Consider the following 27,871-nt stretch of genomic DNA (forward strand, 5'->3'; position numbering starts at 1 on the left):
GTTCCGGATCAGGGAACCTGTGGAAATTATATATTTTTTATTAATGTTATGAAGCAGTTTTTATTAAGACATTTTCAATGTATCTGGAAAAAATCTGAATTGATTCAAAATCAAAATCAGAAATGTGGCCAAGTGGCCAACGGGAACCCGTTCTGAATATTCCGGATCAGGGAACCAGTGGTCACTTGAAATGTGTATTAATTTAAAATAGCATAATTTAATCAGGAAATTTTCTAGTTTTCTACAAAAATCAGAATTATTTAAAATCAGAATCAGAAATATGCCCAGGTAACCAACAGGAACCCGTTTTAAATGTTCTGGATTAGGGAACCAGTGAACATTTGAAGTTTTTATCAAGTTTTCAAAAAACATGTTTAGATTAATGAAATTAAAAAATTCCTGTAAAAATTAGGAACATATTCGATATCAGAATTAGAAATATTGCCAAGTGGCCTACGGGAACTCGTTCTGAATGTTTCGGATCATGTTACCAGAGGAAATTTGAATTTTTAATTAATTTTAAAAATGCATATTTTAATTAATGAAATTTTTAAATCCCTGGAAAATCTGAATGTATTTAGAATAAGAAATAAAAATGATGCCAAGTGGCCGACTGTTCCGGATCAGCGAGCCAGTGGTCACTTGGCATATTTTAATTTAGAAATTTTCTAGATTTCTAGAAAAATCTGAATTTATTTGAAATCAGAATTGAAAATGTTGTCAAGTGGCCAACGAGAATCTGTTCTGACTGATCCGGATCAGGGAACCAGAAATCACATAAAAAGTTTATTAATTAAATAAAAAACATTTTTTTAATTAAGAATATTTCTAGATTTCTAGAAAAATCTAAATTTATTTTAAATCATACTTAAAAATTTTGCCAAGTGGCCAACGTGAACCTGTTCTGACTGGTCACAATTTTTATTAATTTAAAAAATATATATTTATTTTACTGATTTGTTTTAAAGTTTTGGAAAAAATCACAGTTTATTTAAAATCAGATTTAGTAAAATTGCCAAGTGGCCAACGGAAACCCATTCTGAATGTTCCGGTTCAGGGAACCAGTGGTTATTTGAAATGTTTATTAATTAAAAAAAGCATATTTTAATAAGGAAATTTTCTAGTTTTCTAGAAAAATCTGAATTTATTCAAAATCAGAATCAGAAATGTGGCCAGGTGACCAACAGGAACCCGCTTTAAATAATCCGGATTAGAGAACCAGTGAACATTTGAAATTTTTATCATGTTTTCAAAAACATATTTTGATTAATGAAATTTTAAAATTCCTGTAAAAATTAGAATATATTTAAAATTAGAAATCAAAATGTTGCCAAGTGGCCAACTGTTCCGGATCAGGGAACCAGTGTTTACTTGACTTTTTGTTTTGTTTATTTTATAAAGCATATTTCAATTATGAAATTTTCTAGATTTCTTGGAAAATCTAAATTTATTTGAAATCAGAATTGAAAATGTTGTCAAGTGGCCAACGAGAACCTATTCTGACTAGTCACAATTTTTATTATTTTTAAAAAAATATATTTATTTTACAGATTTTTTTAAAAATTTTGGAAAAAATCACAATTTATTTGAAAACAGAATCAGAAATGTTTCCAAGTGGCCAATGAAAACCCATTTTCAATGTTCCGGATCAGGGAACCAGTAGTCACTTGAAATGTTTATTGATTTAAAAAAAAGCATAATTTAATTAGGAAATTTTCTAGTTTTCTAGAAATAGCAGAATTTATTCAAAATAAGAATCAGAAATGTGGCCAGGTGACTAACAAAAACCCGTATTAAATGTTCTGGATTAGGGAACCAGTCCCAGAACATTTGATTTTTTTAATTAATTTTAATAAAGCATATTTAATTTTTATTTAAATTGCTGGAAAATCTGAATTTATTTAAAATTAGAAATATAAATGTTGTCAAGTGGCCATCGAGAACCTGTTCTGACTGGTCACAATTTTTATTAATTTAAAAAAAAATACTGATTTTTGGAAAAAAATCACAATTTATTTGAAATCAGAATCAGAAATGTGGCCAGGTGACCAACAGGAACCCGTTTTAAATCTTCTGGATCAGGGAACCAGTGAACATCTGAAATTACTATCAAGTTTTCAAAAAACATATTTTGATTAATGAAATTTTAAAATTCCTGTTAAATATCAGAACATCTTCGAAATGAGAATTAAAAATGTTGCCAAGTAGCCAACAAGATCCTGTTCTGACTGGTCACAATGTTTATTAATTTATTATAAAGAATTACTTTCAAGTTATTAAGAAAAATATTTTCAAGAATTACGCAAATTTGTTTTTTTTTCCATTGATTGCAATGAAAATTTCTCATTAATAGATTTTTTTTCTGAAAATGTTTGTATTTTCTTAATACGAACCGTCGAAAAATTTCGATGAAGATTATGTAGAGATTATTTTTTAAATGTATGGTTGAGAATTTCTCAAATAAAATTATTACTACACTTAACTCATTTCTTAATATGTCCGCCTCTGAATATGTAATTTCTTTTGAGTTTTGAGTAATGTTTTTTTCAAAATTTAAACATTTTTGGCGAAAAATAAAAAGATCAGAACATTCAAAAATTAATGCTTCATTATTCAAAATTCAAATTTCATCAATTCGAAACTTTTTTTTATATTTTAATAGTTTTTCTAAACAATTTTTTAAAATTCAGATTATTTTATTCATATTATTAAAATTCAGATTATTTCCAAAATCGTAATTAAAATAATCCAAAATTTCTAAATTCAGAATTTTAAAAATCTCCAAAAAACTTAAAAATCAAAAATTCAAAATTTATAGAAAAAATCAAATTTAAAAAAAAATCAAAATTAAAAAAACAATATTTGAAAACTAAAAAATATAAAATTTAAAACAATTTTGCAAACAAAAAAAAAACAAAAATCTCAAAATTCGCAAAAAAAAATTCTTAAATTCTTGAATTCTTAAATTCTTAAATTCTTAAATTCTTAAATTCTTAAATTCTTAAATTCTTAAATTCTTAAATTCTTAAATTCTTAAATTCTTAAATTCTTAAATTCTTAAATTCTTAAATTCTTAAATTCTTAAATTCTTAAATTCTTAAATTCTTAAATTCTTAAATTCTTAAATTCTTAAATTCTTAAATTCTTAAATTCTTAAATTCTTAAATTCTTAAATTCTTAAATTCTTAAATTCTTAAATTCTTAAATTCTTAAATTCTTAAATTCTTAAATTCTTAAATTCTTAAATTCTTAAATTCTTAAATTCTTAAATTCTTAAATTCTTAAATTCTTAAATTCTTAAATTCTTAAATTCTTAAATTCTTAAATTCTTAAATTCTTAAATTCTTAAATTCTTAAATTCTTAAATTCTTAAATTCTTAAATTCTTAAATTCTTAAATTCTTAAATTCTTAAATTCTTAAATTCTTAAATTCTTAAATTCTTAAATTCTTAAATTCTTAAATTCTTAAATTCTTAAATTCTTAAATTCTTAAATTCTTAAATTCTTAAATTCTTAAATTCTTAAATTCTTAAATTCTTAAATTCTTAAATTCTTAAATTCTTAAATTCTTAAATTCTTAAATTCTTAAATTCTTAAATTCTTAAATTCTTAAATTCTTAAATTCTTAAATTCTTAAATTCTTAAATTCTTAAATTCTTAAATTCTTAAATTCTTAAATTCTTAAATTCTTAAATTCTTAAATTCTTAAATTCTTAAATTCTTAAATTCTTAAATTCTTAAATTCTTAAATTCTTAAATTCTTAAATTCTTAAATTCTTAAATTCTTAAATTCTTAAATTCTTAAATTCTTAAATTCTTAAATTCTTAAATTCTTAAATTCTTAAATTCTTAAATTCTTAAATTCTTAAATTCTTAAATTCTTAAATTCTTAAATTCTTAAATTCTTAAATTCTTAAATTCTTAAATTCTTAAATTCTTAAATTCTTAAATTCTTAAATTCTTAAATTCTTAAATTCTTAAATTCTTAAATTCTTAAATTCTTAAATTCTTAAATTCTTAAATTCTTAAATTCTTAAATTCTTAAATTCTTAAATTCTTAAATTCTTAAATTCTTAAATTCTTAAATTCTTAAATTCTTAAATTCTTAAATTCTTAAATTCTTAAATTCTTAAATTCTTAAATTCTTAAATTCTTAAATTCTTAAATTCTTAAATTCTTAAATTCTTAAATTCTTAAATTCTTAAATTCTTAAATTCTTAAATTCTTAAATTCTTAAATTCTTAAATTCTTAAATTCTTAAATTCTTAAATTCTTAAATTCTTAAATTCTTAAATTCTTAAATTCTTAAATTCTTAAATTCTTAAATTCTTAAATTCTTAAATTCTTAAATTCTTAAATTCTTAAATTCTTAAATTCTTAAATTCTTAAATTCTTAAATTCTTAAATTCTTAAATTCTTAAATTCTTAAATTCTTAAATTCTTAAATTCTTAAATTCTTAAATTCTTAAATTCTTAAATTCTTAAATTCTTAAATTCTTAAATTCTTAAATTCTTAAATTCTTAAATTCTTAAATTCTTAAATTCTTAAATTCTTAAATTCTTAAATTCTTAAATTCTTAAATTCTTAAATTCTTAAATTCTTAAATTCTTAAATTCTTAAATTCTTAAATTCTTAAATTCTTAAATTCTTAAATTCTTAAATTCTTAAATTCTTAAATTCTTAAATTCTTAAATTCTTAAATTCTTAAATTCTTAAATTCTTAAATTCTTAAATTCTTAAATTCTTAAATTCTTAAATTCTTAAATTCTTAAATTCTTAAATTCTTAAATTCTTAAATTCTTAAATTCTTAAATTCTTAAATTCTTAAATTCTTAAATTCTTAAATTCTTAAATTATTAAATTCTTAAATTCTTAAATTCTTAAATTCTTAAATTCTTAAATTCTTAAATTCTTAAATTCTTAAATTCTTAAATTCTTAAATTCTTAAATTCTTAAATTCTTAAATTCTTAAATTCTTAAATTCTTAAATTCTTAAATTCTTAAATTCTTAAATTCTTAAATTCTTAAATTCTTAAATTCTTAAATTCTTAAATTTTTAAATTCTTTAATTTTTGGAAGAAAATATTTCAAATATTGGAAATGAAATTTGTTTCGGAATTATTCGAAATTAAGTGTGGAATATGGAAAACAATCTGTATTAAAATTCATAGATTTTGAATTTTTAGAATTTCGAAATCTAAAATTCAATCATATTCAAATTTTAGATTTTGGTTTTTTGAGCTTATATTTTTAAAGTTAAATTTCATTTATTAGATTTTTAAATTTTGTTTATATTGGTTTATAATTTTCTATTTCGTTTATATTCGTCAAAATTATTGTAGTGTCCCTCTGATTCGCAAAAAAAAATTTTTGGTGACACTTTTCTTGACGTCTCTTTAGGTATTTTTTAAAAGGATTTTTTGCTATCATTCCTTCAAACATAAAACGAGTTTTTTTTTATCAAATACTTTCTGTATTAGTTTTTTGTTTGGAAATAATGTTTCTTGAATGTTTGTCGCGATTTTTTTATATGGCGTGAATTTCGCACGGATTGAGGTTTCGGTCAGCGCGGATTTGGCGCGGATTTTCTTTCGACTTTCCCGTAACAACCCTGCATGTCCACTGGTTTCTTGATCCGGAACAGTCAGAACGGATTCCCGTTGGCCACTTGGCAACATCTAATTCTGATTTCAAGTAAATTCTGAATTTTTACAGGAATTTTAAAATTTCATTTATCAAAATATGTTTTTGAAAACATGATAAAAATTTCAAATATTCACTGGTTCCCTAATCCAGAACATTTAATACGGGTTTTTGTTAGTCACCTGGCCACATTTCTGATTCTAATTTTGTATTAATTCTGCTATTTCTAGAAAACTAGAAAATTTCCTAAATAAATTATGCTTTTTTTAAATCTATAAACATTTCAAGTGACTACTGGTTCCCTGATCCGGAACATTCAAAATGGGTTTCCATTGGCCACTTGGAAACATTTCTAATTCTGTTTTCAAATAAATTGTGATTTTTTCCAAAATTTTTAAAAAAATCTGTAAAATAAATATATTTATTTTAAAATAATAAAAATTGTGACTACTGAAATAATAAAAATTGTAACCACTGGTTCCCTGAACCGGAACATTCAGAATGGGTTTCCGTTGGCCACTTGGCAATTTTACTAAATCTGATTTTAAATAAACTGTGATTTTTTCCAAAACTTTAAAACAAATCAGTAAAATAAATATATATTTTTTAAATTAATAAAAATTGTGACCAGTCAGAACAGGTTCACGTTGGCCACTTGGCAAAATTTTTAAGTATGATTTAAAATAAATTTAGATTTTTCTAGAAATCTAGAAATATTCTTAATTAAAAAAATGTTTTTTATTTAATTAATAAACTTTTTATGTGATTTCTGGTTCCCTGATCCGGATCAGTCAGAACAGATTCTCGTTGGCCACTTGACAACATTTTCAATTCTGATTTCAAATAAATTCAGATTTTTCTAGAAATCTAGAAAATTTCTAAATTAAAATATGCCAAGTGACCACTGGCTCGCTGATCCGGAACAGTCGGCCACTTGGCATCATTTTTATTTCTTATTCTAAATACATTCAGATTTTCCAGGGATTTAAAAATTTCATTAATTAAAATATGCATTTTTAAAATTAATTAAAAATTCAAATTTCCTCTGGTAACATGATCCGAAACATTCAGAACGAGTTCCCGTAGGCCACTTGGCAATATTTCTAATTCTGATATCGAATATGTTCCTAATTTTTACAGGAATTTTTTAATTTCATTAATCTAAACATGTTTTTTGAAAACTTGATAAAAACTTCAAATGTTCACTGGTTCCCTAATCCAGAACATTTAAAACGAGTTCCTGTTGGTTACCTGGGCATATTTCTGATTCTGATTTTAAATAATTCTGATTTTTGTAGAAAACTAGAAAATTTCCTGATTAAATTATGCTATTTTAAATTAATACACATTTCAAGTGACCACTGGTTCCCTGATCCGGAATATTCAGAACGGGTTCCCGTTGGCCACTTGGCCACATTTCTGATTTTGATTTTGAATCAATTCAGATTTTTTCCAGATACATTGAAAATGTCTTAATAAAAACTGCTTCATAACATTAATAAAAAATATATAATTTCCACAGGTTCCCTGATCCGGAACATTTAGAGCAGGTTCCCGTTGGCCACTTGGCCATGTTTTTGTGGTAATATGAATATGAAGTAGCAAAGAATGCTTCAACAACACTTTTATTTATATCTGTCTGACACATTGGAATTGTGAAAATATTGCTTAATTTTTTCCGGAGTTTCCGGATCCGGATTCACCGGAACCGGTTCTCAATGGCCACCTTTTCAATTAAACACCTTCAAACATGCTGGGACCAACATTTTTTTAGTTTGTATGGATTGTTTCATGCTATAGTGCGTTCACTTCGCATTAAGAGCAAAAAACTTCAAAATTTTGAAGTTTTTGCACAGTTTTGGCCAATATTCCGGATTTCCTCCGGAACCGGTTACGGGAACCGGCCAATGGGACCAAATCTTGAGTTTTTCTAACAATTTACCGTCGAATGACACCGGAAGCGTCCAAAAAGACCTAATTGATCAAAAGTTACAGAGAAAACAAAATAAAAAATATTTTCCGACGGGGGGTGATTCATATGCAAAACTTCTGCATTGAATATCTCGAGTTAGGATAACAATAAAAATATGCGCCAGGTTGCATTTTGTTCGGGAAGCCGATCCCTAGAGGAGCATTTTTTTTCGTGCTGCCAAAAAATAAAAAAAATATTTTGTTACGCTGTGTAATTATTAGTTGGATTAGTTGGAGTTGGATTGAATAGGTTTAATAGCTTATATTTCCGCAACCAGCGGTAATTTTTTTTAATGTTTTTGAGACAATTGTTTTTTTTTACAACTGAAAATGATTTTTTGATTTATTTTAGTGCATTTTTAGTACTTTTCAACAATAACATTACTTTTCTAAATTGCATAAATTGGTCAAACAAATTTGAACTTGTTGTGCCATAGCTATTTTTTTTTTGTTATTTTGAGCAACTATTGTTCTAAGAAAAACTTTACTTTTATTGGTTTTCTTGTTTCAATTTCAGTATTTTAATTTGCATTTATCTTGTTAAGTTTATGTTTGTTTCTGATAGTACAGTCCAGACTCGATTATCTGAAGGTTCGATTCTCCGAAGTTCGATTATCCGAAGGTTTGTATGGGACTTCAAATAATCGAATCACGACAAAAAAAAAAATTATTTTACTTTTAACATCAAATTCGAGTTCTGCGGCCCCATTTAATCCAATTTGAATATTTGATTGCCTTTTAAATCAAAAAATTCACTTTTTCAATATTTCAGCACCGCCATTTTGGTCGCCATTTAAATCATTTTAGAGTAATTTTTCCGAGGCCTTCGGATAATCGAGTCTGGATTGTATTTGGTTTTAATTTTTTTTCTTTTTAGTTTTTTCGCGATTGAATTTGATTTTTTTTGCTTGTTCTTTACATTTTCTGCTGTAGAACAATTTCATTGTCATTTAAATTTTAGGAAATGCCTAAAGGCATAACAAAATTTACTGCATTCTTATTTTTACTTAATATCTTGGAAGTTTGCACTAGAAAAAATGTAATTAAAAAACATTGGCAATGCCACATAAATCAAGTCAAATTTTCAACCATACAATTTTTAAATTTTAACAGTTAAATTCATGATCCAAAATGACAAATGTCCATACAATGACCATTTTTTTATTTTCCTCATAAATTTTGCGACTTTTCCATACAAACTTCAACGATTAAAAGCAACCCTTAACCCTTAACCGATTTGGCTCAAAATTGGCACAGTTACTTATTTTTACCCAAAGAATCAAGACAGGGGGTATCTCTTAAGATTTTCCATAATTTTAACATATTTATTGTTACTCTAATGGACATGCTTTATTTAGATTGATATATCTTTCAGCATATTTGAAAGAATTAAGTTATTCCTCGGGTCTTTTAATTTTTTTTTTAATTTATTGAGATTTTCATGAAAAAAAAAAATGAATTTCAAACATGATAAATAGTCTTCAAAACTTCATGAAACAACCCCTAACGAACCACCTCAACCACCAAAAGTACGTCGAAGACAAATCCATTTATCACACGTGCCACACGCGTTTCCAGCAAAAAAGCACACCTTCTCGAGTCACTACCCCCTTGCAAAAAAAAAAAAATAGAACAAAAAATATTGGTTGTAAACCAGTCCAGTTTCGACAACAGAGACTGAGGGCGGGGGTGTCGGTACATTTTCCGGTTCATTTGTGGTCCACCAAAGTGAAGAAAGTGCCATAAATCTACTTACTTTCTATACTAGTCTTGCAACCGATAGGGGGGGGGGGGGAGGGGGAGCATGGTTTTTCGGGGTCTAGTTGTGGGTGGTTGGCAAACCAGCCATGGACCATATGAATGGGACACACAATAAGCCAATAACTTCACTAGAGAGCTCTATGGACCGCACAACGCTGGTCGTTGGCCGTTTTGTTCCAAGAAGGACCAGCAACAACTACTACAGCAAACAGAAGAAAAAAGTTGCATTGCATGTCCCATCGAAAGCAAGTTATGCTGCGAGTATTTTTGTTGGTATCTCGGCGGAAAATCTACAGTTATGAGTAAAACTGGAAAAACCGGCGTCAGCATGCATGGACTAGACGTGGTATGAATATTGAAAACCGAAAGGGAAAATATGGCCCAACGAAAAAAGAACCAGAAAAATGTACAAATAACTGACTGAGATACATCGTGCATTTTTTGCGACTTGGGAAAACTACGTGTTTTTGCTGTTTGTTTTCATAAACAAACTACATCTTCTGAACCAAATATGATTCTTTCTTGGATTTTCGTTATACCGTTGAAATAAGTCTCTTGACAGACAGATAATTCATCATATTTTACTAAAATTCCCACCACCCCCAACAAAAATATTCCAAAAACCACTTGCACTTTCCCCATCATCATTGTGGAAATAATTTTCCACCCGCGCACCAGCTCATTAGTGCAAACGCTTCCACGTGCTGACCCTTTTCACTGCCGCCGGGTTGGCCGGCAAAGCCCTTCTTCGGTTGATGGAAGCTGCCTGCATATTTTTCCATTTATTTAGCGCCGTTTTCACTTGCCATCATCTTTTCGGAGAGGGCGCTATTTTTCCCCCCTCTTGATACTTCTCATAACGTCACGCAACTTACACTATCACGAAAGTGAACAAAAAATAACTGAAGCTTTTTTCCGGGCCCGCCGCGATGTGTACTTATGTTTCGCATGGTGTGGAACAATATCACCTCCGTCGCACACCTGCACCTGCACCTACCCTTCCTTCCCCCTGCTGTGGGGATCGTTATTTGATCGTTATGCTGCTGGTGGACTATGCTATACTTACTATTTGTGTGTGTCGAGTACTATACGGGCTATGATGGTGGGTGGTGGGACTTGGGCGCGAACAAGAGGGCTTTCATTTTCGTTCCATTGTGGGATATTTTTTTGCTTCTGATGGTGGTTGGTTTCTTGCCACTCAAAACAAGCTTTGGTATGGGGTTGTTTGACAATTTGTGTGCAATAACATAACTCGATATTTTTGAAGTTGGTGTCAGTAATCGCTTCAGTTTCGTCAAAGTATGATAGATTTAGGTTCCCTGAACAAGCTCTAATCGACAGAATTGAATTTAAGAGTATTCCTTGCCAATAAATAAAATTTCTAAATTTGGGTATAAATGATTGCTTGAAATAAATTTATACTATCTAATCCGAAATCGGTTATTTTAATTTAATGGCAAGGAATTCCCTAAAATTCAATTCCGTCGTTTAGAGCGGGTTAGGGAGCCTAAATCTATCATACTTTGACGAATTTGAGGCGTTTACTGACACCAACTTCAAAAATGTCGAGCTGTTTAAGAAATAAGATAAATAAATGCTATTTAAACCGAGCACATCTATTCAAATTTTAAAGCAAAAAGTATCACTAAATGCTTAATACATGATTACAGCTAAAATATAAAAAAAATTATGAAAAAAAAAACATCTATCTTCTATATATATAAAAAATTTCGACGGTTTTGTTCGAACGCGAATCAATTAAACACGGAAAGTCGGATCGAGGTGCTCTTTGTTGCGTTGGGTTCGTATAAGACCAAGGATGGTTCTTACGCCAAAAAGTTACAACTTTGGCCACTCTGGAACCGATTCCGGAAAATCTGCCGATTGTATGGGAAAAGTTACGTAAAATCAAATTTTGATCACAGGAGGCTGAAGAAGCAAACAAGTTAAAAACGTCAACAAACGAAAAATAGGCAGAACGAAGTTTGTCGGGTAAGGCTTGTTTTTCCTAAAGCTCCAATAATTTTTGATCTGTTGCCCCAAAATTCAAAATTTGTGTCTTAAAAATGCCCTATTTAATTTAAAATACATAAATATACATTAAGCAATGTATTCTTAATATTTTACAATTTTTATTACCAGTTTTTTTCTGATGAATATTTTAATTTTGAGTTTTGAATGAAAAAAAATAAAAACCAGCAAAAATATAAAAATTTGTGAGAAACGGACAAAACTAAACTATAATTGGAGGTTGTAGAGTTAGATAACCAATTTAAAAAAAATAAAACTTTAAAAGTTCATTCAAAAAAACATTCATTTGAAAATTTGTTCAATTAACAAACGCATCAATAATAAAATTATTTGATGAACATATTTAAAATCATTGAACTCATTTATAAAAATCAACTTTCAATGCATATCCTGCGAGATTATTGAAATTTCAACGTTACTAATTAAATTCAAAATTATCATATATTTTCGTTTTTTGAAAGTAATGCATCAAAATCACCTCGTTTTTTTGTCAACTTTTCAAACATTTCTAAAATAATGTAAATCATCTTCTTTCGGAAATTTCGAACCTTTATTAATGTTTAATTGTTTTTGCTTATTTCGTAGTTTTTTTTTTAGCTTTACAAATTATCTTGGTTAACCCTCATTTTATCAAGAAAAATCCTTGATGTCGTAACCAATAAAACAACAAATTACAAATTATTAAAAAATAATTAAGGAAAATTAAAATCGTATATTTTGTATTGTCTTAATTTAAACATCAACCCGAGTAGGGGTAAATAACACGGGAATACCAAATTTTGGTATTACTTGGGCAAATAACAGGGACCAAAATGTGCCCTTGGTTGCCCAGTAATAGATAGTAAAATACCATGAAATCATACCAAAGTCTAGTATGTGGAAGGGCACAACAATACCAAACCATGTTATTCCAAGGGTAAAATAATACCTCAAAATAAAACCATTTCAATACCAAGTTGAGGTCTTCTGGATTTTTGAACATTGCTTGAATACCAAAACTTGGTATTGCCATGGTTTTATTTTTAGGTATTCCCGCGCCCTTGGAAAATCAGATTTTGGTATTCCTGTGGTCTTCCAAATACATGATTTTGGTATGATTTCATGGTATTTTACCATCTATTACTGGGCAACCAAGAGCACATTTTGGTCGCTGGTATTTGCACAAGAAATACCAAAATTTGGTATTTTCATACCATTTTTAGTGCAACAGTTGCAGTTAGTGAAAAAACGGAAATGATCCATATGCAACAGCCAAATCTACTCACCTGATGATTCCATGTTGTTCTTAGTGATATTCTTCACCACATTGAATGCATTTGTCATTGATGAACGGCCTGTGTGATTCTGAAAAATAACAAGATTGAAAAATAATTGTTATTAAAATGAAACTGGATTGAAATTCACCAAAATTCTATAATCTGTCGATTAACTCGTTTTTCAAAGTATTTGGTTATCCCAACTTAGAGAAATTTCAACGTTTTAAAAAAAAATCTTAGTGGGTATATAAAAAAAATGAAAATCAGCTTTAACATTTTTGGGTTTCAAGTCATTTTAGCGCAAAATTAATTATCTCATCAAAATTTATAAAAAAAATTCCCATAGTTTCAGAGGAATTTGATGAAACCTTTCAATACCAAAATAATACCAAAATGTGGTATCCTGACTTAGAAATTTTTCCACAATGTCAAGTCATTTGAGACATCATTTAAGCGCAAAATTAATTATTTTGTCAAAATTGGTCAGCATTTTCCCATAGTTTCAGAGGAATTTGATAAAACACTGTAATACCAAAGGAATACCAATATGTGGTGTTCGACCATTGACAAATTCTGCAATTTTGCAATATCAAAACAATACCTTTAATTGGTATGATAGCACATTTTGCTCTTGCATAATCCTTAAGACAAATTTTAAAGGGTCCAGGAATACCCAAATTTGGTATTGATACAAGAGAAAGGTATTATTACGCATTTCCCTTGTTATTTACCCATGCTCGGGAAATTTGAGTTTAGCCAAATAAGCGGAATTAAAGTAGTCCATTGCCTTTACCTTTACCAAATGTAAATTTTCAATAATTCACCATCGCCATATTGGGTGCCATCTTAGATAACATATTCTCAAATCACTTCGGAGCATTGTAATGGTCCTATGTGAACTGAACGACCCTAATATTAAAATGTTTTTTTTTTATGTTTTGAATATTATAAAAAAATCCAACAAGTTGTAAAAACTTGTAAATTTTTTGAAATTTATCCTTCAATTTATATTGATTAGAAGTACCTATGGAAAAATAGTGTTTCAAATTGTTAAAAAAATGTTTAAAATTTGTTCAATTTTTTTTTTTGAAAACTGTTTAAAAATGTCTAAAATTCTTTGTGTAAATATGGGTATTCGGCGCCGTCGCTCCGTGCCATACTTTCATACACTTAGGAGCCCAGGGCGGCGAAGTCCTTGTAGATAAAAAGGAAGACACTAGTGGTTGGTACTAGCAATGGTGGCCAACAGCTATAAAGTCAACTTCGTTTTTTTTCGTTTAAAAATGGAATAAAAAATGTTAATAAATTAATTAAACATTGTTTAAAAATTGCTTCAAAATTGTTTCAAAATTGTTTCAAAATTGTTTATTAAATTATCCAAAATTGTTTAAAAATTGTTTAGATATTGTTTGAAATTTGTTTCGAAATTATTTAAAAATTGTTTCGAAATAGTTTTAAAACTGTTCAGAAATAGTTTTTAAATTGTCTCAAAATTGTTTCGTAACTGTTTCAAAATTGTTTCAAAATTGTTTCAAAATTGTTTCAAAAATGTTTCAAAATTGTTTCAAAGTTGTTTCAAAGTTAAATCAAAATTGTTCCAAAATTAATTCAAAATTGATTTATAATTGACTCAAAATTGATTCAAAATTGATTCAAAATTGATTCAAAATTGATTCAAAATTGATTCAAAATTGATTCAAAATTGATTCAAAATTGATTCAAAATTGATTCAAAATTGATACAAAATTGATTCAAAATTGATTCAAAATTGATTCAAAATTGTTTCAGAAATGTTTCAAAAATGTTTCAAGATTGTTTCAAAATTGTTTCAAAATAGTTACAAAATAGTTTCAAAATAGTTTCAAAATAGTTTCAAAATAGTTTCAAAATAGTTTCAAAAATGATTTCAAAGTTGTTTCAAAATTGTTTCAATTTTTTTTCAAAATTGTTTCAAAAGTGTTTCAAAATTGTTTCAAAATTGTTTCAAAATTATTTTAAAATTGTTTCAAAATTGTTGATATTTATTGATTTTTTTTTTCAAAATTGCCAAATTCTTCATAAAATGACCTCAACTGCCATTTTCCCCCATCAAGTTCCTCTCTTGTAAGGCACGTGACTGCGATGATGGTAGTCGTCGTCGTCGGCGGTGGCGGCATCTTCTGTACCTTCTGTATACCCACTAGCCCACTCTAGTACGAATCGGCTGTTGGCACGGATTTGTACCACAAATAAGCGTAGCATAACCGTACCCCATCATGGGGTGTGTAGGAGGCTTTTCCTATTATTTCCAACATTTTTTTTTCTTCGAGCTTTTTTTATGCCGTTGATTGCTCTCTATCGCGAAGCTGATAATCACCCTGATCGGCTATGTGGGAAGCACTTTTCTTTTTTCTTACCAATTTCACCGTGACTTATGTAATGCCCCCCAGCATGAATGACGTACGTGTGCAATATTCAGAAACATATTTTTCTCTTCCTGTTCATTCTTTGCAGGCTGGACTAACTGAAAACGAGTGAGGTTACTGGTGGAAAATTGACCACTTTCCCTGGAAAAAGGTATGTATTTGCCTTCTTCGTGTATATTGAAATATTGGTAATGTAATAAAAATCGCTCACGCTTGTGCGAACATTCTGGCAATATTTTTTTTTATGAATGAGCCCTAGTGATTGTGACCGATATTACGTGCGGAATCGACCTGAAGGGAAAATGCCAAAATTGGAAGCGAAAATACTGACCAAGACCATGATTTTACTTTTATCGCCATAACCAACTGACATTGATTTGATTTTTATGTCACGTCGCTCTCCCGGGGGTTGGCAGCCGACAAAACAATCAAGCCAAATTGACGGTTTTATTGTATACGCTTAAAGCGCGTGGAGTCCGAAAACCGGTAGCAAAAAGGGGAAGTGGTGGGGACGCCATCGGGAGTGAAGATAAATTGTATCATAAAACCATAAAAAACAGCTCGATGGAAGTAATGGATGGAAAAAATACAGGAAGGCAACGGATGGCGAATGGGTCATTTGTGTGATTAAAAGTCACTCGATGATGATTATTTAGTAATTATCGAAAAACTTTGCTGTGTGGGAAGAAAATGGTCTAATTTTAATAGATCTTTCAATTAATGTATGGCAGTTTCACAAGTATAGCGAAATATAAGTTAAATCCAAAAAAAAAAAAACAGTAAAGTTCTGCTTGAATTACATCTTCATAAAATAATCAGATTCAATTTTCAGCTGAAATCAATCTAGACAGACTAACACGGCTTTGAGCCTTGTCAAAACCAACGTCACTTTGTTCATCAAATTTACCCAAAAACCGGCAAGGACAAAAACCCAGCCACTCAACACTGAAAACGGCCTCGATCCGTTTGCTGATTAGATAAGCCAGACCAGACAATCCGTCGAGCAGCATCTTCTATGCTCAATAGCAAACCTTTTTTTCCATGTTATTTTGTCTGGTTTATTTTTTTCCTCTTTTTGCAACCGTTTCTTCAAATTTCGCCAGAATCCATTTCTGATTGCTATTTGTTTCCACCTCCTCCTCCTCCCCCTCAATATCAAAGTCTCACTTTATTTGCATTTTATCCATCTCGGCTGGCTCGAGGCACGTAGCAACACGCAGCCGATGCTTCCTAGGAAATTGGAGGAAATCAGTTTGTTGAGATGAAAAAAAAAATAAGCGAGGTCCTTTGCGTTGATTGGAATAGTTTGGTTTGAACTAAATTGAATGATATTTTATACTGTAAACTATAAATTTTAAAAAAATATTGAAAACGAAATTAGACAAAAAATAATATTATATCTTTTTTGTGCGATTGCATTTTTGCATAATAATAGATAAAATTTGAAAAGAAGGGATTATACACAAAAAAAAGTGTTTTTTGCAGTGTATAATGTTTAAAAATGCATTCATCTTAAATGCTTTTTCTATACCTTTTTCATTTGAAATAATGACTTTTTGATGTGAATGATGCAGAAATATTTGAGAAATAAAACTTTCAACTTGAGAAAAAAAAGCTAGCTTTGACTAAATACGTTTTATTAAAATTCGGCCCTGTGCACTCCTTCACTAAAATAAAGAGAAAACTCGAAAAAAAAAATGCAAAAATTAGTTTTTTGATTTTGCAAAAATAGGATTATAGTTGGCCAAAACAAAGTCCATTGTATGAAAAATAAATGTGAAACTCTGCAATTATCATTGATTATCAAGACTAACATTTTAAGAAAGCGTTTTAATAAAAATTCAACCGCTTATGAATAGAAATGGGAAATTCTGTGAGTCTTTGGGAAACTATTAAATTCGTATTTTTGTTATTTTTATATTTTGCATACCTATTTAGTATACGTAAATTAGCCAATTTTTGTCCATTCGTCCAAATTATTCATTCAAATTTGGGAGTAGGTCATACAAAAATACTTTGTAAATGTTTGAAAATGTGAAGTTATTTTGAAAAAGAATTTTCATATCGAACAGGTAAGGGAAATTCGAAAAAAATATATTTAATCAAAAATAAACTTTTATCATTGAAATGCAAAATTTAAATTGTGCAAAAAGTACCATTTTGATTTTTTCAATTATTAATATCTTTTGGGTGAAAAAATGCCATATTTCGAGCTATGGTACAGAGTGATGACAATTATTTAACCTATGCTTAACTTAATTTTTTTTAATCTAAAATCAAATTAGCAATAAAAAAACAACTTTTTTTTCAAAAAGTTTCGTTTCCATGTAAATCATTTGAATTTTTTATCGAAAATAGTTAAATTTTTGACCTTTTTTTCAAGAGGTTAATTATTGAAGATTCACAGACAATTTTTTTACAAATTCGATTCGCGAAATAAAATATGATTTGACAAATCTTGACTTTTTTTTGATAAGGTCCTATAAACAAATGTAAACATTGAGTGTATCCCTTTCACACCTTATGTCAAAGTCCATCGGAATAAGCGGGATACACTCAATGTTTACATTTGTTTATAGGACCTTATCAAAAAAAAGTCAAGAAATATTTTCTGAGACACAGCCATTGGAAAAAAGGAAAAAAAATGGTTTTCTCTGATGGTATCAAAATAACAAATGCCAATATATCAGCCACAAAAACGTCCAATTTTTAACGAGGAAGAAAAATTAAACTTTCTTGAAATGCCAGATAAAATTAATTTGAAAATTATAAATTTAAGCATCCCTTTTTTATTTGTTCTAAAACACTTTAATTTGACCTTCTGCAGAGTCAGGTATTTAGTTTTTTTATCAAGACTAACATTTAAAGAGGGCGTTTTATTAAAAATTTAACCGCTCTTTTGAAATGTTTTTTTTCCCAAAAAAATTGAAAGGATCAGAAAATTTTACAAATGTTTGACATTTGGACCAATATTTGTTGATAAATGATTTTGTTTTTGCAAATATTAAGACAATTATTTATAATATTTTTTCAAGTAGCCATTTTAAGTTTATCATCAGAAAAAGAAACAGGTGACGTATACAGTCCAGACTCGATTATCCGAAGGCCTTAGCAAAATTTCACTTCGGATAATCAAACCACAACTTTTTTTTTTGTTTTTCGCTTATGTATGGCCCTAAACTTCTCTAAAGTGATTTGGAATTTTCAAATACAAGATGGGGGCCAAAATGGCTGTGATGAAATATTAAAATAAAATGCAATTTTTAATTTAATGGGCAATATGGGTCGCAGAACTCAAATTTGATGTTTAAAGTAGGAAAATAAAAAAAACACGAACATTTTTTTTTTGTTCATGATTCGAAGATTTTTTAAGGGCTCTTATATGTTTTTATTCAGAACTTCATCGGCGACTTCACACTAAACCAGCAAGATTATTTTCAAATTTTAATCAAATATGTGTTTTTTGAATATGTATTTTTGCTAAAATTGTCAAAAACGCGTTTTTAGCTACCCGCTTGTGACCACCCTGGACCCTGGTATTTGTAGGGGAGATGGGGGTTAAACGGCCACCCTATGGTAAAAACTCTTGTAAAATCAAAATAAATAATTATATTCAACTCGAACTTTGTACAGATTCTTGTTTGACATCTCCTTCATAGAAATTACCTTACTTGGTATCTTTAAAACTAACATTTCTTTACTTTGTATTGATTTCAGAAAAAAATTTCATTTCGATCATTCCTCCTCTTGCAGGGGTAAGACGGCCATCGTTTTTTGCAACTTAGATAACTAAGATAAAAATACATAAAACCTAATATTTTATACTGTTAAGGACATTACAATCATGACTGTGAAATATAAATCTATTAGTAATATGCCCCTGATTGTTTTTAAATCAGTTAATAAACAAAGATTATTTTTTTCAAATGATAAATATTACGTCACACTGGTAATTACGGTAATTTTTTCTTACTTATCATCTTTTTGTTAACAAATCACTTTTTTGTTTTGGAAACAGTGACTCAAAGTAATTTATTTAGCCTAAGGTACAATATCATAAGATATTTGGGTAACTTTAATCATGTTTAGTAGTAAATCAAGCGCATTGCCGTCCTACCCCCACCTCCCCAATGATTGTTATTTTATTCAAGTTCTTAGTCAACGTTTTAAATCATAACACTTTAAAATGTTTTTGGGTTCTGTACTAATATTGGGAAAATTTTTAATCTAATTTTTTATGAGTTTTAGTAATTTTCAAATGCTTTGAAAATCAATTGCGCTTTACTTCTACAAAATAAAGTCAGTGCCAATAATAGCAAACAAACAGGTTCCCCGCCATTCCATTGCCGCATTAGTAGTGTGTTGCGCTGCAGTCGAAATCGAAATCGCCATTCATGGGAGGGCGGTCGGTCGGTCGACCAAAGACCATCCAAGGGGTAACCCTTCAGATTTCCGCGTTGTCCGCGTTGCCGCGCGGCAAGTTGCCACCACCAACTTTGGCAGCAGAGCGCAGCAGCAGCGGGTCAAAGAAGGTACTCTTTTTTCAATTATTGCAAAACAATTTTCTAATAACACAGTTGCAGTCACGATCTAATGGACTTTGAAAATTAGTTTTTTTTTGCTTTGTCGCTGCGCGACCAGTAGCTGGAGTAACATTTGAAAAGGTGCAATAAAGTTTAAGTTGAAAATTATTGTTTCAATTTTTGGTATAAACTTAAAAATGATTAGCTAAGTGTGTTTTTAACTTATATTTTTTCAAATGTACCTCCATTTGATAAAAGCAACACTAGTGCGAGAGGGAAAAGACAGTTGGACAGTTGGACCGACAGCAGCCAGCGTTCCCTCGGTGCACCCTTTAAACCGTCAATTATTCCCTTTTCTTGGCGCAAGAGAGCATCTTTTAAGGTGAAGGTGGCTACGGCGGCGGGTGAAACAGCGCGCGATCGAACTCGAGCTTCGAGGAGATCTAATAAACCCGTAAATGTGAGACCATTTGGATCGATTTAAACTTCAGCGTGGAGTGTGGGTGGATTTGAGCATTAAAAAGGCGAGTTGGAAATAGGGGAGGGGAAAACCAGTGAAATTGAAATCATGCTAGCTTCGCATGGTTGTGTGCGCTTATAAATAAGGTTTTATTAAACAAATTAAGTCAATTTCGGTATTAATTAAATCAGCTCTCGGAATGGATGTGGTGAGGAAAATTGCAGAGCAAAGAGGAATACATGCTGCGAGTGAGAGAAAGGTTTGCGGCGTATTTGTAGATTTATTTGGCTGGGATTCAGTGGAGTAGACCAGCTAAATTAATGGAACAATAATAAGATTGATATTTTTTTATTTGAATTTCACTATTTTAGTATACTAAATTGTTTTTTCGCGTACTGCTATTGTCCACGCTTCATACGATTTCTTGTTTGAACAATTGTATACGATGAAGAAAAAAAGGTCTACAATTTCCAAAACAAATGTCCACGTGGTTTATGGATGGCCCCTATTGTGTCTTCGGTCTTAGGTTACAAGAAGGACTTTTTTATTTGACTTTAATTAATAATTGTTGAATATTCCAAATAGTGTTTTTTTGAAAATTCTAGTCCCTTTTTATGTGCACAAAGAGACTGAAATGGCATCTTTTGCACCTGAGTTTAGGATGGCACAAAATGTGGAACCGGAGTTGTATTGTATGAAAATCAAAAAAATGTTCCCCGTCTGAGTTTCCCCAGAAATCAATAGAAAAAAAAATAATTGACTCAAATTAAAAAATTTGTTGTTAAACTGTAAAATCGATTGTAAGAACACTTATTTATGCATTTCAAAATGAAAAAAAAAACTTATTAATGCTTCGCAAATTTTGATTTTTTTGGACCGCAGATCTTTACTTAAAAGTTGAACAAAAATAATATTTTCGCATTTTATTTGATATTATGCACATTTTTTTATTTTTGTAACTGTTATATTTTAATTTTAAAGCATTTAAATTTTAAAGCAAGTGAGTGATACATTTTGTTTTAAAATTTCGCAAGTCTGGCTTGAGATTTTGATCAACCCCCTCCCCCTTCGAACACGACTAGAGCCGAGGGAAAAAAAACCTTAAAAAACATTTGTAACCGCCTAATCAAGTGACAAAAAGTTAATTTTGCGTTCCTAATATAGATTTGGCAATCCTTACAGCCTGCATTGGCACGCTCTGCACTGGCACTTCAGATTAGCACTTACCTCAAGTTCTACGCACACTGCGCATTGCACAGTGCTAGTGCTATTTTTTAGCACTCCCTTATAGCACGCCCAAGAAATTTCCAAAAAAAATTGGTTAGCACTAGCCTTGGTGGTCAATTGGGTACATTTCAATAAACTGGGATACTTTTTGCGAGCTTCTAAGGCTACAAGCGGTTGATCCATTCACGCAAGTGGTCAACATCTAACCAATTTTTAGTTTCTCTTGCCATTCCGATTCCAATAATCTAAAAGAAAAAAGCTGGCACTTTTATTACACCAACATAAAAAAAACTTTACCTTGTAGAGAATAGATCCATGAACCTTTCAATACCAAGTCTTAAATGCAAGCACTGCAGCAAACTTTCAGATGAAAATTGATGAAATTATTTGCATAACTTTCGAGTGGTCGACGTCACTCAATTCCAGATAAACAAATGAAAAAACGTCTTAGTTACCAGTTTAGTTAGAGTGCAAGGGCGAGTGCTATGATTGAAAGCGCAGTGCTATTCGCTAAAATAGCACGCGTGCTAACCGTGCGCAGTGCCAATGCATGTCTGATTACAGCTTAGTTTTGCTTCATATTTATGTTGAGAATTAAAGCAAGTAGATTTGTTTTAAATAGAATTAGAAAATTTAAATAAAAACTAACTTATTTGCTAGAAAGAGCATAACAAAAAAAAACTACTTTAAAAATTTGGCAAAAAATCGTTTTTTTGTGACATATATGCAATAATGGTAAACTTTTTTTTTAAAGTCTTCTTTGGTATGAAAGTTTGGAAAAAAACATTCGTGAATATATAGTTTATTTTTTACCAAAAGAGATTTCAAAAAAATATTGCGAAAAAAGTAAGAAAGCGTTGAGAAACCCCCAGTATTATGTTAGAAGTTGGATTGTTTTCAATTTAAATAACTTCAGAATAGTTATAATCAAACAGATTGAAAAATCAAACCAATATTACAAAAAGATGGACATGCAAAAAAATGGAAAACTCACAAAAATATGTTTTTAGTAAGACCATTTCTAAAAAATGTTCAGACAATTGCTCATTTTGAAAGAATGAGAAAATCACAACAATTTTGCTGGAATGCAAAGCTTTGTTTGATTTATATAACGATTTTTCATAAAACTTACCCAAAACTGACAAAAAATATTACCAACTAATAAATAGATTTTTTGTCTGCCAAAGCATACTGTCTTTTTGTCCTTTTGAAATTTTGGATGAGATCCTTATGTCTTTTTGACAATATGTTTTCTAACCTATTATTCAGAAAGTCATTTTGGCAAACGTTTATTGTCCGAAAAACATGACTTTCCTTAATTTAAGTTATTTTATCTTTTTTTTAACTTTTATATGCATTAGGCTTGTTCAGTTTCTGGTTTTGTTTTTTATAAATTTTTGGTATTTTTTTCAAATTTTGTTTTTATTTTTTCACTTTTCACGTTTCACTTTAAGCTTATATTAATGGTTTTTAAGCTGGAACAATTGCCTTTAAATTAAGTTGACTATTTAATAAAAGTTAAAAATAAGCTTTTTTTGGCCTTAGAAGATACCACAAACAATGCTCATGTTCAAAACATTGCCATAGTACAACCCTTAAAAATTCAAAAGGTCTCCTTCCAATATTTTTTAAATAGCAAAAATCTAGCTTCAAAAATGTTTTTTTTTCAAATGAATTCATCTAGAAGTTGAGTTGGGTTGTAGAGGACATTATTTTCTTTTGTTAATTGAAGAAAACTACTTTGAACTGAAGAATCGCCTGGACGAGTTAATAAACCGATCTGTCTTCCTCCATGATCTATGCACTTTTCCAGCAAGTTCTTTCAGCAGCCCTGTTGCAAGCCAATTATAAGAATATTCACACAGCAATTATAAACGACTGGAAAGCTGCACAAAGGCTCAGCTCGGGATGAGGTGATAAATATCGGAACTGCTATTTACATGCATCGTTCTTCGGCGCACAGAAGCCAATTCTATCGGAGGACTTTGTTCAAGCCGCTTACTAGGCTCTTTTATTCTTTTTGCAGCATCCGTGAGACACGGAAAAAAATAGTATGTCAAATTGATTGTTATCTTAGTTTTTTTTAATCTGACTTTTTTTTCTTTTACTGTTAATGCTATTATTCTAACTTTTTGTTGACTTTATTTTTCTAAAGCCAAACAACTTAAAAAAATACATTCCCAGAACTTTCCCGTGTTTCCAGTCAAATCCCAAGCGGTAATAGATAGACCCATCTTCGGTGTGTCCTCCTTCAATGCCAACTCTATTCCCCGGGTGGGAATAGCCGCCTCCTTTCGCTTTCGGAAGTTTCTCGATTTCGCTTTGTATCGACCGCGGCCCGGCCAACGTCCAAGGTTCACCCTCCTCCTCAGAGTTTGATAAGATATGCCCGCAATTATTCCAGTCACTTTCAACGGCTGCGCTCGTTTGCTTATAATTTCAATTTTATTCGATTAGAGCCTTTTTCCCCTGGATCTCTTTGTTTCGAACAATTATTTTAATTTTTTGCCCTGCCTTCAGCGCTGGTTGCTGCACACCGTTCGATTGTTGTCTCCGACAGAATGTACAATTTAGACATTTTTTTTCGCTGCTCTTCTCCAGCCCATCAGCCTTAGAAGAAGGTGGTGGTGTTCTTCTTGGGTGACGACGGACCCATGAAGGTTGCATGGCTAGGTAGAATGGCCATAGACAATTGCGGGCGAGATTTATATGCGAAAATATCGGCTTGATCTCGGCATGAAGCTTCAAAGTGCGAACCAAGCGCGCGTTTTATAGAGGCAGAAATTGTTGCAGTGCAGGTTAAAAGTTTGATTGTTGTTTTTTAAATTCCTGATTTTTCTTGTCTTCGAAAAAGTTTTTGATTAAAAAAAAACATAATAATTTGGTCCACTCGTAAAAATAAACCAATGTGTTTAACTAAACTAAATACAAGAATATAAATTATGGAAATGTACTCCATTTGGAAACTATACATTCCAGACTCGTTTATCCGAAGGTCTTTCAGATTTTTTTTCGAATATTATTGTTGTTTTCTTATAAATAAAAGATAAAATTCAAATTCAGCGGAATAAAATAGTCAAATTTCGTTGAATGGTTTTGTGTAACAATGCTAAATGAATTTTAATCAATATTTCACATCATAGATCACATGGGAGCATTTTTGGAACAAAATATGACAACAACAAAAAAAATATTTCGTGATTTGATTATCCACAGATTTGACTGCAAGAACTGACCATTTTGGCAGAAGTTCTAGCAATCTTGAACTGTGTTTTGTAAGTCATGGATGTCACCTTTGACAAAAGTGCCACAAGTGCCCAAAACAATAAATCTGAAAAAAGGATTTTCGAAATAAAAATTAAATTCACTTTTAACTAACTCTCTATCACCCATGGTTACTCCTGACCATCACTTAATTATGACCTGAAACTTCAATTACTATGAAACCAGACATTTATTCAACCTGGGTCAACCTGCATTGGTTTATACACAATGTTAACTTATGTTCATTAAAATTTGGATTGAATTCATGATAGTTATTAAGAAGAAATCTATAATTTCTTGATATTGCTCTTTGTGGAAAAGGTTTGAAAAAACTTCTTTTACAATAATAAATGAGATCTTTAAATTTTCTCCATAACTCTAAACAAAAAATATTTCCAGAGTTTTTTTTTAAGGCGGCTGACTTATAATAATTTAGATACAACTATGAATAAAAATTAGAAAAATTAAAAAATATCCCAACATAGCAACTGAACAATTCCTTGCTGAAATATTTTCCATAGTTGTAAAATGAAAATACTTCAGTTAAAGTACACTTTTTTAGAATTTTATATTTTTATAATTCAATAATTCTAGAGTTTTATTCCTTGGGCATGAGTAAGGACCTCGACGCCGTTAGCAATGTTGGCTTTAAAATAAAATTTCGTGATAATATCACTTCCCCCCAGCCTACATTTTTGCCATGCGAAGCGGGCCTCGACGCTGTGTCTAGGTTTATTTCCTAGCTAGGAGCCATCAGTGTCTTAAGAGGTGGTTCCAAGGCCGAGTAGGAGTTCATGAAGCAAATTAGTCGTCTCCCACCCCTTTTAAATTGAAAATGAACTCTGAAACCAGCGCTTACTCACAACAGAAACAGAGGCCTCTTCTAGGCATTGTAGGATAGAATAGATTTTGAAATTTATTTAAAAAATGTTACGTGCATAAATATTAAACTTCCATTTAAGTAATAATGCAAAGCATTTTGATATGTCAAAATGTCCATAGAGTCTCGATCAATCAATAATGTAATGATATCGGACAAAATTCGTTAATCTGTTGAACTAACGGTTTTCGGATTATGGTTGTATCGACACATTGTTGCGAATCGAGGATCTACTGGAGCCTTGACGATCAAATGGAGCCTAACATTTCAAAGGACACATGGGTTTTGTGAACAGGAGTGTATATCTTTCACTCAAATGACAGTTTACATAAGGTTTGATAGGGATGCGCGCTTGTTTGCAAGGCTTGTGTGCCCTACTGAAATGGAAGGCATGAAATAGTCTTCTTAACGACGAGTATTCAACTTGTAAAATATGAACTGTTCATTTATGTTTATTGGTTTTGGAAGCAGCAAGTCAGGTTTAAAAACAAGGTAAAGGAATGTTTGGCTTTGCAATTAAAATATCGGGGATTCAAGTTACTTTCAGACAGATTAGTTTAGGTTGATTAATTGGACTTCAATGATTAGTTGAACTGTTCGAAGTGTACTATTTCATTTGCAGATCTGCTTCTAGTTGTAATGTACGACAAGACTACTACGGACGTGACAGGACGGGGCCAAAAAAAAGGGCTAAAAATTTATATTCCCTAGACGAGTTAGTTTTTATCTTTCGTTTTTCAGTATTTTTTTTAATTTCCTTTAAATTTGAAATACATCGTAGGTTTCTTCCAGGCCTTTTTACTTTCAATTATAATTTCAGATTTCCTTTATTCAGTTTCAAACTTAGATTAACGTAATTGCTCAAGTCATCCAAGTTCTTACAACTCACACCTACACTAATTTTCTTTCACCTTCCCCCTCCCGATCCCCTAAATCTTCCGGTGGTGTTCATTTTGTATGCAATACTAGTTCGGCCACTACCCTTTTTTTCCACAAGAAACCGGACTTGGACTGACTTGAGGCCGCGTCCCCCACCTTGCTCCGTAAAACGAAAACGAATTCAATAATTCTAGAGTTTTATTGTAATATGTCCTACAAACATATGAAACACAAATGCTTATAGGACCTTTTCAAAAAAAACCTCTAGAATTCTTCAAAACACTCGTTTAATTTATTTTGATTTCAGTTTTCAAAGTGAAAATGAAGATAACTTCAAATAAATCAATCTTGACTTCTTGCCTTTAAAAAAAATGAGTAATGAGTGAAAAATAATTCAGGAAGGAATTCAGGAAATAGTTGAACTGTTTAAAGTTATTAACAAATCAACCGATGTCTTTTTATTGAGCTGAGAAAGAACGAACAAAAAAATCTGTGTTACAATTCAAAAATCAATTAAAAGAATTTCGCAAATCGACTTTTCATTGTATTTTTAATTTGTATGAAACTTTGTCTATCAATTCATTAAGTCTCATACAAATGTTGGGACTGTCCATAGAAAAGTGCTATGGAAGCATTCGAAAATCTGTATCTCGAGAAGGGATTTTCGGATCGGATGCCTTCGGCTAAATTGAAGGTTATGATTAAGAATATTCAGAAAAAAAACTAGTTACACTCTTTATAAAAATTACCCATTTTGTTAAATAACTTTTTATAACATAAACGCTTTTTACAAAAAACCCCTTCGTTTTTTTCATTTTATATATTTTTAACAAAGACAAAAAGTGCCACTTTTGGCGCTTTTGGAGCTTTGGCACTTTTGGCGCTTTTGGAGCTTTATGACGGTCTTTTTTGGCCAATGTAAAGTGTTTTTTGGAAAGTATAACACACAAAAATAATTCAAAAAACTTCTTAAAGATGTATAAAATAATTCTTAATAAAAAAATTAAAGTTAAATAATTAAAAAAACATTGTTTAAATTTTGATACAGTTCACCGTTGTTATGGCAATTTTTAAGGTTTAATTTTTGAACAAAATTGTCTTTTTTATTTTTTAAAATCCATCTGTGGAAAAAAATACCGAAAAACTGAGAAAATCTGTACAATTTCTTTTTTGGACGTTGTTGATCTAATATTTGGTTGCTGAGATATGTATGGCTTGCAAAGAATGAAAATTACCAAACATGAGTTTTTTTTAAGTTCAACCAAAAATGCGTTTTTTCAGTTCTACTCAGTTGACCTTAAATTTTCAATCGATGATATCTTAAAACCATTGATCTGATGTTCAATTTTAAAAAATAAAACCTGTGTGAAATTATTTCAACTTTTTGAAAAAAGATATATTCAGATTTTTGAATACACGGCAATCATTTCAATACGGCTAAATAACATAATTTAAGCAAAATTCCTTATTTTGGACATAAGGAATTAGACAAATTTTCTGGAGTCAACAGAGGCCGTGTTTTTAATTGATATCCCGTACTGTTTATTTATGTCAAAATTATTAAGATGTA

The 27,871-nt window shown here is 30.2% G+C and overlaps 1 protein-coding gene across 2 annotated transcripts in view; it reads left to right on the forward strand.

The window, feature by feature from the left end:
• Positions 1 to 27,871, forward strand: part of LOC120430256 (uncharacterized) — a 332,478-nt gene that overhangs the window by 52,001 nt on the left and 252,606 nt on the right. The window contains exon 2 of one of the 2 annotated variants that reach the window (XM_052710891.1): positions 15,157 to 15,219. The exons of the other annotated variant lie outside the window; for it this stretch is intronic. The gene's annotated coding sequence lies outside the window, so the exon portion shown is untranslated. The remainder of the gene's footprint in view (positions 1 to 15,156; positions 15,220 to 27,871) is intronic. 2 annotated transcript variants of the gene reach the window in all.

This window comes from Culex pipiens, chromosome 3 (genome assembly GCF_016801865.2).
Source record: "Culex pipiens pallens isolate TS chromosome 3, TS_CPP_V2, whole genome shotgun sequence".
In the NCBI taxonomy this organism is placed as follows: Eukaryota; Metazoa; Arthropoda; class Insecta; order Diptera; family Culicidae; genus Culex; species Culex pipiens.